The sequence below is a fragment of the Dromiciops gliroides genome, chromosome 6 (assembly GCF_019393635.1).
Source record: "Dromiciops gliroides isolate mDroGli1 chromosome 6, mDroGli1.pri, whole genome shotgun sequence".
Taxonomy (NCBI): Eukaryota; Metazoa; Chordata; class Mammalia; order Microbiotheria; family Microbiotheriidae; genus Dromiciops; species Dromiciops gliroides.
The window spans coordinates 215,951,083-215,967,578 of NC_057866.1; positions in this window are offsets into that span (position 1 = coordinate 215,951,083).

The following is a 16,496-nucleotide window of genomic DNA, read 5'->3' on the forward strand; positions in this document are numbered from 1 at the left end:
ATTCTTCCTGACCCCATTTGTTTTTGTTTTTGTTTTTGTTTTTGGCAGAGATACTAAAGTGGTTTGCTATTTCCTTCTCCATTTCATTTTACAGGTGAGAAAATCGAGGCAAATAGGGTTTAGTGACTTGCCCAGGGTCACACCACTAGTAAGTGACAATTAGTAAGTAAATGTAAGTTAGACCAGAATTGAACTCAGGAAGATGAGTCTTCCAGACTCCAGACTCAATACACTATTCACTCTGACACACCTAGCTATCCAACATTTAAGAAAGTAAAAACTCTGAAGAACAGGAGAAAAGGATAAAATAAAATAAAGTGATACATAAATAGAAGATGAGCTAGATGTCCCTTCCCTCTGCCACTTACCACCTGTGTGAAGATAGCTGGGACATAGACCTCCCCAGGGCTCAGATTTCTTTTATCTGTACAGTGAGGTGAATAGATTATATGAAGTCCTTTCCAGCTCTAGATATATGATGCTATGATCCTATGAAATATATCTCATGCCATATGAAGATTTCAGGGAACTAGACTTGTAGACTAATTTTAAAACCACAAAATCCTTAATGGCTTTAAGTTCTCAATAATATATGCTTTATGTTCCTTTTTTTTTTTTTAAGTGAGGCAGTTGGGGTTAAGTGACTTGCCCAGGGTCACACAGCTAGTAAGTGTTAAGTGTCTGAGGCCAGATTTGAACTCAGGTACTCCTGACTCCAGGGCTGGTGCTCTATCCACTGCGCCACCTAGCTGCCCCAGCCTTATGTTCTTACAGAGAAAGAAGTGCCTAGAACTAAGTTGCTGTCTGGGAACAAAATAATGCATAATGGAAAATATGAAGCTGCTTAAACTATTACCATCTCGATGAATGCTGTGCCAAGAGGAATCCCCTTCTCATCCTACAGTGCTAACGTATAGTCAGCCTTTATTCCAATGAGATTTTGTGTCAGAGTTGAAGCTGCAAATGAAACTGTGATGATTGAAGAGCCCTTGAAAATAAATTTTTCAGGCTGAAAAGAATAATAAAATGAAATTATCGAACGAGGCATTAAAGGGGAATGAGGAATTAAAAAGCATAGGTGTCAATGAATCTTCACTTCCCCACACAGAAAGATTAATACTCTCCAGAAGCTCCAAAGAGAGATCTGATTGCACTAAAATGTTGGATATTACCTCTCTGTGACATCTTTACTTGATTTTGTTGTGGGATAGACCTTAACAGCATGTTAAATCATGGAAGCAGATAAGTAGAAGAATATAGAATCTTGACCCCAGGAGTCAGGAAAATATATGTAGTCCCTGTTCAAAGGTTAAGAAACTGAGGAATAAGAGAGTTTGAGAGAATTTTATTAAAAGTATGGAAAGAATTGATACTTGAAATTCAATTTGAATTTAATAGTTCTCAACAGGACTGTCCCTGGAGAAGTTCAGGATATAGGATAAAGCATCCTATCTAATGTGTTTCTCTCCAAAACACCATTTTATATAGTGACAAGTAAGTTAAAATGAATAACAAGAGCAACCTGCAAAGGAAAAAAAAAAAAACCTCAACCAACAATACCTTGTAGCCTGAGAATTACACATGAAGGTGGGGAAATGTCTCCATTCTCTCCCTTCTCAATTAATGAGAATGGATGGAGTTGATTGAAATATGGTGCCTAGCCTAGTACCTGGGACCAAGTGGGCCCTTAATACATGCCTGTTGATTGATTGATCATCTGAGTAGGTGAAGGTTCCTTTTAAGCACTAGTGGCAGATCTGTCTTCTACCCATAAACATAAGGCATCCCCCACCATGTGGGACCTAGAGTATTTGTACTGATCCAATTTACCTTAGGGAGATTATGGTTCAAGGGTCCCAACTGATGTTTTTTCTGAAACCTGAAACAAGTAACTTACTCCCTGTGTGTTTCCCTGTTTCTATGTCTCTGTCTCTACTATTGATATGTGTTTATATATATATACATATATATATATATATATACACACACACACATATGTATATGTATTGTACTATATAACATGACATATATAGTCTTTATCTCTCCTCTTTCAATATGTATTGTATTATATAATATATAGTGCATTATGTATAATCTATTATGTGTTATAAATAAGAAATTATATATAACAATATGATACAATATATGAGAAAGACAGAAACATAGATACATATAATATAATATCATTATATAATAAAATATATATTATGTTATTTTTCAGTCATGTCTGACTCTTCATGACCCCATTCCAGGAAGTTTTTTGGCAAAGACATTGGAATGGTTTGCCATTTCCTTTTCTAGCTCATTTTATACATGAGGAAACTGAGGCATACAGTGTTAAGTTACTTTTCCAGGGTCACACAGCTAGTAAGTGTCTGAGGCCAGATTTGAACAGTGGAAAATGAGTTTTTCTAACTTCAGACCCAGCACTCTATGCACTATACCACCTAGCTGTCCCCACATATATATTATATATGTATGTAATTTAATTTAATCTCCATACACATAAAAAGGTATCATAGATATGTAATCAATGATATATCTAGAACTATAATTTCATTAGTTTAAGGAACCCTCCATTAAAATCATAGAATTTATGGGGGAACTAGGTGGCGCAGTGGGTAAAGCACTGGTCCTGGATTCAGGAGGACCTGAGTTCAAATCCAGCCTCAGACACTTGACACTTACTAGCTGTGTGACTAAGCAAGTTACTTAACCCTCATTGCCCTGCAAAAAAAAAAAAGAAAAAAAATCATAGATTTTAAATTGAATTTCATTGTTATATATTCTTTCTTATTATAATAATTCTTTATCTCTTTGCTTATATATCTGGTCTAGTTCATTCCCTTTCCTACAATCTGCAATCTAGCCAGATTGGCTTCAGAGGTGTTTTCATCTCTCATCTCCATGTCTTTGAACGTGATGTTCTCTACTCCTGGAATGTACTTTCTCCTTACCTTTACATAACAAAATCTTTGTCTTCCTTCAAGATGCAGTGTAAGTACAAACTTTTACTTGAAACCTATTCTTTGTCCTTAAATTGTTAGTGTCCTCCTTACACAATTAACTTGTATTTAATAAGCTTGGGGAGGGGGTAAGTATTATGTATCTAACAACCTTGTTTTTATGTTTTATTTACAACTCTTTATATTTATTCTGTGTATGTTTATGTATGCATATGTTGTTCCCACTTATAGAATATAAACTCCTTGAAAGTAGACATTGTGTTGTTTGTATTTTCATACTCATGGTATAGTACAGTTCAGGGTACATAGTAGGCCTTTAATGAATGTTTATTGAGTGATTAATCGGAAAATACTACTTGTAAACAAAAAATAACCAAATTGCCTGAGGCAATTAAAAAAACCAACAACAGGGACTTCAGTTTCCTCATTTGTGAAATTGGGGTATGGGGACGTGATTCCTAAGTTCTCTGATTGATCCCATTTGGCCTTGCCATCATACAAAGCATCAAGAGGAAACAGGCTACCAAGAATTTTTCTTTACAACTAAATGAAATAGGACAAAGATCTTTAAGAGAATTGGAAAAATTCTTAATTCTGAGTGATTGAAGATAAAATATGTGGTCCGTCATCCTAAAAGACAGATGACTACAGCTAAATTGGTTAAAGTGTCTGTTTCTTTTGCCTATTTATCTTTTCTGAGAGAGAGAGAGAGAGAGAGAGAGAGAGAGAGAGAGAGAGAGAGAGAGAAGAGAGGAAAGAGAGACAGACAGACAGAGACAGAGAGACAAAGAGAGACAGAGAGAGATGGAGACAGAGAGAGAGTGCTAAGGAGGTAGGGGTAATTAGGAAGTGATTTAAAAAAAATAATACATTTTAAAATAGAATCCTGATGATTATCTAAAAAAAAAAAAGAAATATACACAGTAAAACCAAGCACAGGATTGTGTTTTATGCTTTCCAATGTCTTCTTAAGGGGACAATTCTACTGCACAATCTCTTTATTCAAGTAAGTTGTTTGTCATTACATTTTTCTATGGGGTGTTTTATTCTAAGTCTTCTTATAATTGCTTTGAAACAGATCTCATAGGAATTCTTTGGGTAAAATATATTAAGCAAAAATAGCAAATAATAATAATTCCAGAGAGATCTTCCTTGGTCATAACTTATAAATAAGAACAACTAAGAGAGTATCATTAATTAACTTATAACCTTCTTATATGAGGCGGGAAAAAGAGGGTTATAGGCATATGGGGTTTTTATTACACAGGTAATGATCCTTTCAATTTATTATCGTGTTATATGAAGAGAAAGTATTGAATATGTTGTGTGAAGAATAGCTAGAGTTAAAAATATTTTATTTCGTTATGATGACTCAAGCACATTGCATGTTATCTCTAGGTGTTTCCTTTGAGTGAATTTTCTAGTTATGTTATCTTCGATTTTACAAACTCCATTAGCCATTTGGAACTTGTTCTTGATCATAGATTAGCAGAGGTGAACTCTATGCCTGTAGCACAGGCATATTTTCTTTCTTTATCTAACTGCTATAATATTTCTTCTCTTTGACATAAATAATATCCAAAGAACTCCAATCCAAGCCACTTATAATACAAATGTAACAAGCACAAGATGATTTATGCACACTTGAGTGTGTCCTATGTCTTATTAGATGAAGAAAAATTACTGTATTAGGCAGGAAAACATTCTTCCTCACCAAAAATCTGTCTTAGTAGATTTCCAGAGCTTGGTCTTATGTCCCAAACAAATGCGTGTTGTATCCTGTGACTGTTTTTCCACTCTTTGATCTCTGCTATGTGACAGACTATCTCAGTGGCCCTGAAGAACTTCTAAGATGAATTCTATTGCCAGCAGAAATTTGTACTTAGAGGACATATAGCTTTCCTTATGTTATTCTTTCACAAATGATTTCTGGAAGAATTTCCAATAGCATATGCCATTTTAAAGTGTTTTGCCTTTTCCTTTCTTGTCCACATTCCCCACTTTATGCCAAGTGGCCCCCAAGATACAGTTATTGGAGTTCAAGGAAGGCCTAAGTTCAAATCCTGATTTAGAAACTTCCCAGCTGGGGCAGCTAGGTGGCGCAGTGGATAAAGCACCAGCCCTGGATTCAGGAGGACCTGGGTTCAAATCGGGTCTCAGGCACTTGACACTTACTAGCTGTGTGACCTTGGGCAAGTCACTTAACCCTCATTGCCCTGCAAAAAAAAAAAAAAAAAGAAAGAAACTTCCCAGCTTTCTGACCCTGGGAAAGTCACTCAACCTCTCTCAAGCATCTTAAAAGGTAATGATGATCTTCATTATAATAATAAATGCACATAACCTCAATGCAAGCAATTTTACATAGTGAGCTATATATGCTTGTCATTATATAACCATAACCATTTATGGTATTGTAATTCATCACTATGACTGCTACTTTGTCAGCAAGTGTTAAGTGAAGATATTGTGAGAATGTCTAGGAATTAAAAGAATGGCTACATAGTCTTCTGAGTGTTTTCCCTTTATCCTCAGGGGATAATTTTTATATTGAGTCTCTTCCATGTTCCTTTCAAGTCTAGGACTAAGGAGCCCTTTTGATTTTCTTCTTTGATCCTGTTGATCTATTAAAAGGTCAAATGTGAAGGGAGACAGAGTTATTTGGAGAGAGAAAGGGCAATTTACTGTTCCAGAACTTTGTTAGCATGCTAGTAGGCAGCTGTAGCTTTTTTGGGGAAAAGTTTCCAGACTTGTAAATTCACTTATGTAGCGGTCTCCCAGTGTGGAAAAACCTTCCAAAGAGCAACAATATGTCTGAGGCTTTTTGCCTTAGAGAGGTGTAAAAAGATGACTGGGGGAAGAGATAGGTGACTTGCCCATGATCATGCAGCCAGTATGTCAAAGGCACATTTTAAACCCTTGCTTTCCTGAATATAAAGCTAGCCTCTCACTTATAAAACATACATTGCTTGTGTTTTTATGAAAAAGAAAAATTCTCAGACAAAAACTTACAAAATGGTATTTGAATTAATAATAGAATAACAAGGGCAGCTAGGTGGCACAGTGGATAGAGCAATGGCCCTGGAGTCAGGAGTACCTGAGTTCAAATCTGGCCTCAGACACTTAATACTTACTGGCTGTGTGACCCTGGGCAAGTCACTTAACCCCAATTGCTTCACTAAAATAATAATAATAATAGAATAACAAGCATATTTAACATTCAGGCATCAAAAGAAGGTAAGGCTTACACTTGATATTTGGTTTCATTTCACAATCTGCAGATCAGGAATTGGACTATTGTAAAGAAGGTAGAAAGACTTCTGGAAATTTTTTCTCTATTTATGTATAGGTATATTTTTTTTGTTGTTTTGTCTTATTTTTTTTAATCCTTTCTTTTTTTTCACTGGAGCTCAGGAAGTTGTTTTCTGTCGAGTGGGAAGGAGGCTTATCAAACTGATCAGACCATTAGTTCTCAAAAGTTTCCTGTGGATTGGTTATTTTCCTGTGGGTTGTTTTCAAACATCACCCCCATATTAAAGATGGAGAAATCAAGCAGCTTGTAGCAGCTCAATTAAAAAAATGACAAAGGTAATATGCTGCAAAAACCTGAGAACTAATTTACACAGATAAGATATTCAAATATAAAATTATCATATCCTACTTTTTTTAGCTCTTTGCTGTATAGATTCAGCTGCAGTTTTCTAGATTTATTATTTTCTGTAGCCTTACAAAATACAATACAAACATCTTTATGAACAAATTCTTACTCATAATTCCTCTAACTGATAAAATGGAATGATTCCTGAGATATCTGAACACAATTTTAACAAGAACATGGGAGCTTCTTCTCTGGATTAAGTTTTCAGATATTATGACATGTTACTGAACCATGGAGACAGTTTTGTGGAACTAGTTTATTCTTCTAGGGTGCAAATAGATACCCTATGGATGCCTATTAAAGTCTAAAAGAAAACAACCAAATGGATTAGAACAATGGAATTTTTTTCAACTACCCTCCATTATTGGACCAATTTACATCAGCAGCAGAAAACTGTTATTGGATGCCTACTGTGAAACACTGCTGGGAAGAACAGGAATAGGAACTAGATTCAAACAAATATTATCATTTGGTTACTGATTATTATCTTGTTTACAACTAACTGCAGTAAAGAAGTCATATTTGGATACCTCCAAAATAGTTTTTCTTTATGGACAATATATTTTGTCAGTTGTATACTGGCCAAATGCCAGGGTTTGTTACAAAACTTTCCCTTCTATTTTCCAATTTGAAATTATAATTGAATTATAGTGTGTAATTTAAGATTCTAAATGTGGATTCTAATCTGTTCCCCCAGTTTTTGGGGAAACTGACTAAAATCACTGATAAAACGAGTTTAGGTTTTTAAGGGTTTATTGAAAAATAGAAAGAAAAAGATTGAGAACAGAATTCCAACAGCCTGGCATTCCTATCTTTCCTCAAATTTCCTGTGTAGTCCTCTGCCGCCACCACCATCAAGTCAGGAACTCGAAAGAGAGAGCGCTCTCCGCACAGGCCCTCTTTCCTCCTTTCTGTCTCCTCCCAGAAAATAGGAGGCTCCTCAAGTTGATTGGCTGGTAGCCTTGATAGACAGCACCCATGAGCAAACGTCACTTTCTGACGCCAAGGAAAAGCCACATGGCCTTGCCCTCTGGGGCATTTTCCTCATGGTGAAGCTTTCCTATAGTAAGTCTCCAGTAGGTGGCATCATTCCAATCATTACAATAGGTAATATAATTAAACGTAATATACCTTCTATATAGTGATGCATCTCCAGAACTTGGCTTGAATACATAAAACATAATTTAGCCTGTCCAATTTCATGTTCATTGTTTCCATAATACTATCTCTCCATCTCATCTTCTGCCATCCTCTTTTCTTTTTGTTTTCAAACTTTTGCAACATCAGGGCGTTTTCCAATGAGTCCCATCTTCTCATTCTGTGGCCAACGTATTTAAGTATCAGCTTCAGTATTTGTGCTCCCAAAGAGTAGTCTGAATTAATTTCTTTAAGTATTGACTGATTTGGTCTCCTTGCTGTCCGAGGGACTGGCAAAAGTCTTTTCTAGCACCAAAATTAGAAAACATTGATTCTGTGGTGCTCAGCTTTCCTTACAACGCAACTCTAAAAGCCATACATTAGTTACTAGAAAAACAATAGTTTTGTGTAGAACCAGTGTAGAACACAGTTGTTGATTACTGGAGTGGGGGAAAAATTTAGATAAGATACACCTGCCCTCATAGAGAAGATCTTCCTATTGGTTTTCTATTTGATTTTTCTTGAGGTAATGCATCTCCATGACTAGCCAATCTGACCATGTCATTCCAATTCTCAGTAAATTGTAGGATCTCCTCATTGCTTCTCTTGACTTTTGTCCTGGACTTCAATGATTCTGTAACAGAGAGTGAGGCTGAAGACTTTGTGCAACTTGGACTCACTTAAATCCAATTTACATGCAAATCAGGACATCACCCAGTGACATCACTGCTCCTCTTCAAAAATGGAGAACAAAGAAAACAAGAATAAAATGTAAATTTGCATGTTCATAATTTAAAGCCCTTTACACTCTGGATACAAACTATCCTCCCAGGTGTATTACATATTACTGCTCCACACTAACTTCTAGCCAAAATGACTTACCGGATGTGATTAGTACATAATATTCTAGTTCCCATCTCCTTTCCTCTGCCTCTTAGAATCCTTATCATCACCCTCTTCATGAGACCTTTCCTGACACCATGAATTACTACAGCCTACTCCTAGATGTTGTTTTGTATTTCCCTTCTATATATTTTATATTTATTAGAGATTATATGACTATAGATTTAGAGGTGAATGGGACAATGGGGATGTCTATCAAGCCCAGCTCCTTATTTAGCAGATGAAGAAACTGCAATTACAGAGAAGGTAAGAGACTTGATCAAAGCAGATGGTAAGTGACGGGAAGTAGCATGATTTGAATACAGAACTTCAGATTCTAGCATTCTTTCATTTGTACCATACTACTTAAAAGTATATACATTGTGAGCTCCTTGAGGTCAGGGACTGTTTCATTTCCCCATTTATATCTCCAGCACCTAGATTGATACTGACACATAGGAAGCAATTAATGAATATTTATCGATTTATTAGTGATTGAGCACTTATACATGTTCCTGCATGATCCTCCTTTAGGAGTGGAAGAAACTCAGAGATCATGTATCCTACTTTTCTTGCTTTTTATGTGTAGAAACAGAGACAAAAAACTTTCAGTGAGTAAATATCATTAATGGCAGTTAGATGTACCATTCAAGTCTCCTTATTCCTAGTCAGTATTCTTTTGAGTAGGTTACAATGCTTGTGAACTGTTGAATTTTCTTCTTTATTACAGATTTAGCAAGTATGAAACTTTCAGTATCCAAAGGACAGAAAAAGAGAACTGTATGTTAAGCTGTCAGCTTCTATTGTGCATATTTTAAAGTATGTATTAAATTTAACATAATAGTAGCAAACCTACCCTACTTGTCTGTGTCCCCATCTGAAATTTTCCTGCTCACTTCTGTGTTCTTTGAATGTTTCATTTATGCTCTTTTTTTGTGCCTTCATTTTTGTTTTGTATGACTATTATTAATCATTAATATCTTTGTCCAAATTTTTCCCTCTCTAAACATAAACCCTTAAGTCAAATCAGCAAGTATTCAATAAACACCTACTATGTGCCAGGCACTGTAATTAACCCTGGGAATACAATGAAAGGCAAAAACAGTCCCTGCTCTTAGTGAGTTCACAATCTGTTGGAGACCCCATGCAAACACATGTGTACCAACAAGATGTATATAACTTGGAAGTTATCTCTAGGGAAAGCACTAGCATTAGTTCCGAGCTATCATCATCATAGCTAAAATTTATATAGCACTTACTATGTGGTGGACACTGTGCTAAGTGTTTAACAATTATTATTAACTCATTTGTTCCTCCTCACAAGGACCCTTCTAGGTAGATGCTATTGTAATCCCCATTTTGCAGATGAGGAAACAGACAAACAGAAGTGACTTGTCCAAGGTCACAGAGCTTGTAAGTGTCTTAGGTCAGATTTGAACTCAGATCAGTGGAGAGATGAGGAAGAAAAGTCTTCCAGGCATGAGAATGAATAGCCAGTGAAAATGTACAGTCAGAAAATGGAGCATATTTGAAGAATAGCAAGGAGGCTAATGTCACTGGATGATAGAAGAGTAAAAAAGAAAGGGAGTAATGTGTAAGAAGACTGGAAAAACTGAAAGGGTCATGTAGGACTTTAAAAGCTAAACAAATGATTTTATACTCGATTCCTCCTTTGTACCAAGTAAGGATTCATTGTACCACATTTAATCCAAACCTTTCACTTGCACTTTTGGCCAGGCAAGCCTTCTCAATGACACCTTCCATTCTGCTCCTCTCTTTCACCTTCTTTTCATATCTATTTCAATAGCTACATTCCATTTTCAGGTTGAACAGTACTTTTGTTTACAAGTATTTTCTTCCATATGTCAAAACAAAAAAAAATCTCTTTAAAAGAACCTGCAAAAAATAAAATCTCTACTTGGCGTTTCTCATTATTTTGCCGAGGAATTTGATAATAGTCTTCCAGTCTCCCTGCTTCAATCCTCATCCATCTTCACCCCATGTCAAAATAATTTTTGGAAAATACATTTTAATCACGTTGCTCCTATGTTGTCTCCTAACTGCTTAAAGGATCAAGTCCAGACTCTCAAGACCCTCTGGAGTCTGGCTCCAACTGACCTTTAATTCACTGCTCTCCTTCAAAATGCCACTTTCCTTGCTTGTCTTCTGAATATGTCGTAATTTCTTACCTTCGCACTTGTACTGTTTAGTGTGGATGCCCTCCCCACACTTCCATACCCATTGAACACTTTCATTCCTACTTCATGGCTCACTCAGTCTGGAAAGTCTTCTCTGATCCCCCTCACCCTAAATCAATTTCTTCCTCCTGTGCACTTCTTTATGGTTTGTACCATTCATTCGATTACTGCTTATCATAGATTAAGATCTAGAAGAAACCTTACAAGTCACCTAGTTCAAGCTCCTCTTTTTTGCTGTGAAGAAGCTGAGGCCTAGAGAGTTTAGTTTGCCCAAGATGCATCACATTCTAAGTGGCAAGATCAGGACCCCAATCCAGGCCTTGAGATCCCAAACAGAGGAGATTTTCTACATTCTACTCTTCAGCTGTGGTCACAAATCATGATTATAAAATAATATTGACATTCTTTTTTTTCATATCACTAACATTTCCCAACATACTCCTCTCCCCCTCCCAAAAATGTGTCTCTTCAAGAATTAAAAACTAGTCCAGGAGAACTAATCAGAGCATTGAAAAAGTGAGACATTCTATGTAGTGTTTCATGCACATAGTCACCATGTCTGAAAAAAAAATGGGAAGAGGTGATGATCAGCCTTTTCATACATATGCACACACACATACATATACATGCATATAGATGGGGGGTCAAATCTTGGTCATTCTTATTTCACAGGAATCCATTTAACTGTTTTGTTGTTGTGGGACTATTATTTATATTTTGCATTGTCAATTTATTTTATTTGTATTTATATTTTATGTTTCTTTTTGTTATATCCCACAACCTATAACCTGCTCCATGAGCCTAGGGAGGAATTATGTTCTCTGTCTCTCTTTTTCCCTCTCTTCTGTCTACATGTATGTTTGTGTGTTTATGGCAAACCAGTCCAGTATCTTTGCTAAGAAAACTCCAAATGGGTTAATGATGAATTGAACATGATGGACAAACAACTAAATGACAACAACAAATTATCTCTGTCTGTTGACAGAATCCTCACTCAGCTCCATTTGTCCCCTCGGAGGAGCAGTGTTTTTTCCATGAAGAGTTTCTCTCTCAGTTTGGGTCTCAAACTTTGTTCCTCTGTTCAACTCAATTCTCGATTGTCTTGGCTTGCTCTTCCTTGACTCTATAGTCATCTCTCTTCTCTGGTGCCAGAGGGATCATACTCCTTGAAAACACTTCTCCTATTAGGGATTGACTCTCAGTATCTTAGTATGATTCAACAGTGGGATTCTTTTCTCCCTCTGTGATATTAACACTTGAACTAATAGATAGTCTCATTTCTGATCAGTAGCTCTGCTTCAAGACATCACCAGTGACTGGGAAGGTGCAATTAGGGGTCACCCTTCACAGAGCTTGTCCTAGCTTGTACACACAGAAACTGATGAATTTTTAAGGTAATAGGGGTTATAGGAACTTTTTTCCCCAGCCAATAGCCAAGTTCCCCTTCTGAGTCTATCAAGATACTCACAATTTGTAAAGAGACTGTGGACATCTTTATACCTAGTCAAGAATTTCCTAATTTTTCTGTGCTTATTGTGATTGAAGTTCTCAGCTTTCAGAGCTGAAGAGCTTGATCAACAAAAATATATACTCCTTTTCTTCAAGGAACTTAAAGTCTATGGTATGTGACTTTGTGTGTGTCTAACATGTGTGTATACATACATATATACACACATGTATATATGTATCTATATATGCAGAATATAGTAAAATAAATACAAAATAATTCAAAAGCATATGGGTTAGAGTAGTAGTAATATCAGCTTTGCAAAATGTAGGTTGCTGTCTTAGAGGGGGCATTTGAGTCAAACCCTCAATGAATGGAAGGAAAGATGGAAAGCACTGGGTTGAAATGTATATGTGGGGAGGGGGCCAAAATAGAAACAAATTGCATGTAAACGGAAATTAATCTAATTAGGTAAAGTTTTTTTTTCTTTTAAAATACTGTATTTTCTTTCCTGTTTCTGAACTTACTCTATCTTAAACAAATAAGAAAAAGGTAACTGCCATAGCTTGCAGTTTATGGGAAGGTCTTCAGCCAGTGAATTGAGAATACTACAACTATTTTCTTTCATTTTCTATGGGATTATGTTGGGCTTTTTTAGGTTAATAGCACCATCTTCTTTCAGATCTGACTTCAGTGCTAATCAACATTGGGAATTTCTGAATTTTATAATTTAGTGTGCTTTATCAAAAGGATATAGCAACAATACCTGGATTAGTACAAGCTATGTTACTATCTGATACATAAATACTTTTCTGAGGTGTAGTCAATGTTCTCATGGAAATATTTTGCTCTACTTGGTTTAGTATCCTTGATATTAACATTTAAACTACATTTAAATTGTAAATAATTCAAAAGCCTAGGAAGAATTAAGTTCCAAAAAAGCTTGCACTGATTAAAAAGTAAAATGAAACAAAACTCAATTAGCTTACCATTGATGGGACCAAAAGGCTTGTCATTTTCTTCTGTCAGATAAGAAAAAGGTATAGAACTTAGGTGCAAGGGGATATGATACTAAAGGACTTTCCTTTCACTAAAAATAATTCTAGACCCAGAGAATGGAGTAGACTTGTGACCAGGAAAACGATATGCCTTGGTGCCCTGGACAATGTTCACATTTCATATCTGACATCATCTTGGGTCATATCTGAGAATTATATTCCTTCCCTATTTCTAGAAAATCAATGAGCAGAACTAAGATTATCCCTTCACCCATTCCTATTTAACAACAGTGATCATGAAACACTCATTTGTGTAATTTCTTCAGTCAACTCAGAAAATAATTTCACTTGCAGAAAAGAAGTAAATACCTTAGATTTCCTAATACATCTGCTGAACTTTGGTGAGTGAAAAGAATGGGCATTAATTAATTAATTAATGTTAAATGCATTTCCTCTTAATTTCATATTTTAAAATCATTTGCATACTAGCTTGCTGACTTTCTAATGAAAAAAAATTGAAGTATAAGGTTTAAGATCTTTTTTTCTGGATTCTTATTTAATAAGGTAGAAAGCACACTATAACTCTGAATGGCAAACCTAATTTAATGATGATGAGGATTCAGTGGAGCAATGGCAATGATTCAGAAGTGGGAAAAAGACATGTTTTTTCCTTTGGTTTCATTGGCTGGGCCACCTAACTCTATGGGACTTTGTGCACTCAAAGTATGCCTTCAGCAAGGTCATGTATTGTTTGGCAGTTGAAAGAGAAATGACTTAATATTGGAAACCCACTGAATTTCAATGATTCAATTCAGTTGTTCAAATTATTTTAACCTTATCACATGGCAGGAAGTTGAGGGGGTTAGAGCAGGTCCAAGAACTTAGTTTCTTTACTTCCAAATTTTAAAAATCGTTGTTTCTAAGTAAAGATAAAATAATATTTCAGCATCATATACATACATCAGGAGAATCAACTGACTGTAATCTCTTCATTGTCAGATTTTCTTAGAAATACCTAAATTAAAAAAAAAAAAGAAATCAAACAAAAAATGCACAAAAAAATACCTAAATTAATTAGTCAACATACATTTGTTAATCTTCTTCTATGTACCTCATACTATGCTAAAAGTAAAGGAAATAAAGAAAAAAAGGAAAATAGTCCTTTCCCTCAAGAAGCTTGCATTCAAATGTGGACAACAACATATATGTGTAAAATGATAAACGAATTAGCTGAAACCAGGTAATATAATTTAATTTATTGACATACATACAATAAACCTTAAAACTTTTTGTATCTGTAAACATTTTGTTATTTAATGTTTTCCTTTTACTGTAAACACTTAATTCACATGGTTTAGCATCAGATGTATCCTTTAATTATTTATGAAACCATTTATTGCATGAAATAGTAAACATGTCTTTAATGTATAGTATGAATCGTAAACACAGCTTTAATGAGTCTATGTCTAGGCTCAATTATATCACATCGGTTTTTTGATATGGTTTAAATCATGCATGTTCCCAGGCCAATGAAGCATGCATATCTCCATTTCTTAAATACATTTCCTACTTTTTCATGGTATATGGCATTATGCAAGATTGTGTTAAAGTAGTCCCTCTCCATTAGAGAATGTCTGTAATCCCAGAAAAAAAATTTCTACTTTCCAGCCTATAAATATATTGTCCAAAATTTATCATTCCCTCAACTGGAATAAGATATCTATGCCCAATAGAAGTGAAAAATCCCCCAAATATTTTGATTTTGAACTAGATTCTCAGATCTTAATGGGTTCATGTGGATTTCTGATGACAGTTTTGTCATACTTTTGAATAAAATTGAGTTTCATCAATGAAATTGCCTTATTGTAATCTTTGCTACTCTAGTCTTTATCTTATGTTGCTTCTCCCTTCCACTTCTTGCCCTTTACCTAGAAATAATGAATACTGTTTAAAAAACCAGTGTTCTTCCTTTTCTTCTAAATTCAAGAAACTTATGCCATATTGTAGAGAAATCACCAGCAAGCCCAGCTGCCAGGTCCTTTTGCTTGCTAACCTAGAAATAATAAGCTTGTTTCATAGCAGTAGTTTGTCAGTTCTTGGCATTTTTTTCATTTTCAACCTTGTTTTCCTTTACACTTTGGTATACTTTTCATTCTGGGCTTGAATGATGGCTTTCCCATGTTCAAATACAATATCATCTGTAAAGTGATTAAAGCAATGCCTAGAATATAGTAGATACTGACTAAATACTTAATCTATTTTCTTCCCCTCAAAAAAGTCACTCCAATATCTGTACCAATCACCAAAGTGTATTCTTTTATACGTACAACTTTTTCACATTACTTTGGAGTAAGATATAGTCTTAAAAACACAATAAATAAGCAATAACACATATGTATTCCATGAAATCCATTACTCAAATGGGAGGAGAACTAACTAAATTTGGAGAGACCAGTTCAATTTGGTGTCACCTGGGTAAGGTCAAATATTCTCTGTCAGCTTCATATCAACAGAAGCAAACAGACATAGACAATGCCATCACAAAATGAAATAACATCAAAAACCATAGCCTGTCCCAAAAAATTCGCACATGATTCTAATGCAGTTTTAGGAGGATATGTATTAGCAATTGGAAAAGCAAGATCTCTTTACTCTTCTTTACTCTCACCACACATTTGTTTTTGTACATGTCATGGATAGTTTATTTAGACTATAAGCTCCTTGAAGGCAGAGACTCATTTTCCATCTTTGGATTTCCAAGATTTTTTGCAATGTTAACAACAACAATAGGTATTATTAGTAGTAGTAAAGTAATAAATATTTGTTATTATTAGTCATTTATGAAATACTTTCATGTTTTCAGAGTGCTTCACAAATGTGATTTTATTTGATCCTCACAAAAACCATAGACCTTATGCGCCAGATGTTAAGATGACTTGCCAATGGTCACACAGCTAGTAAACATCTGAGGCTGGTTTTCAAATCGAGTCTATCTGATGCCAGGCCAGCACTCTATCCATTGTGTCAGCTTGTTGCCTCTAAAATATCTGAGCCAGTATTGAATATAAGTTTTCTAATGAATAGGGAAGAGAGAATGAGGATAAACATTTATTAAGTCCCTACAGTATTCCAGGTCCTATGCAAAATACTTCAGAAATATTTACTCATTTGATACATTATATCATTTTATCCTCACAGCCACCCTATCAGGAA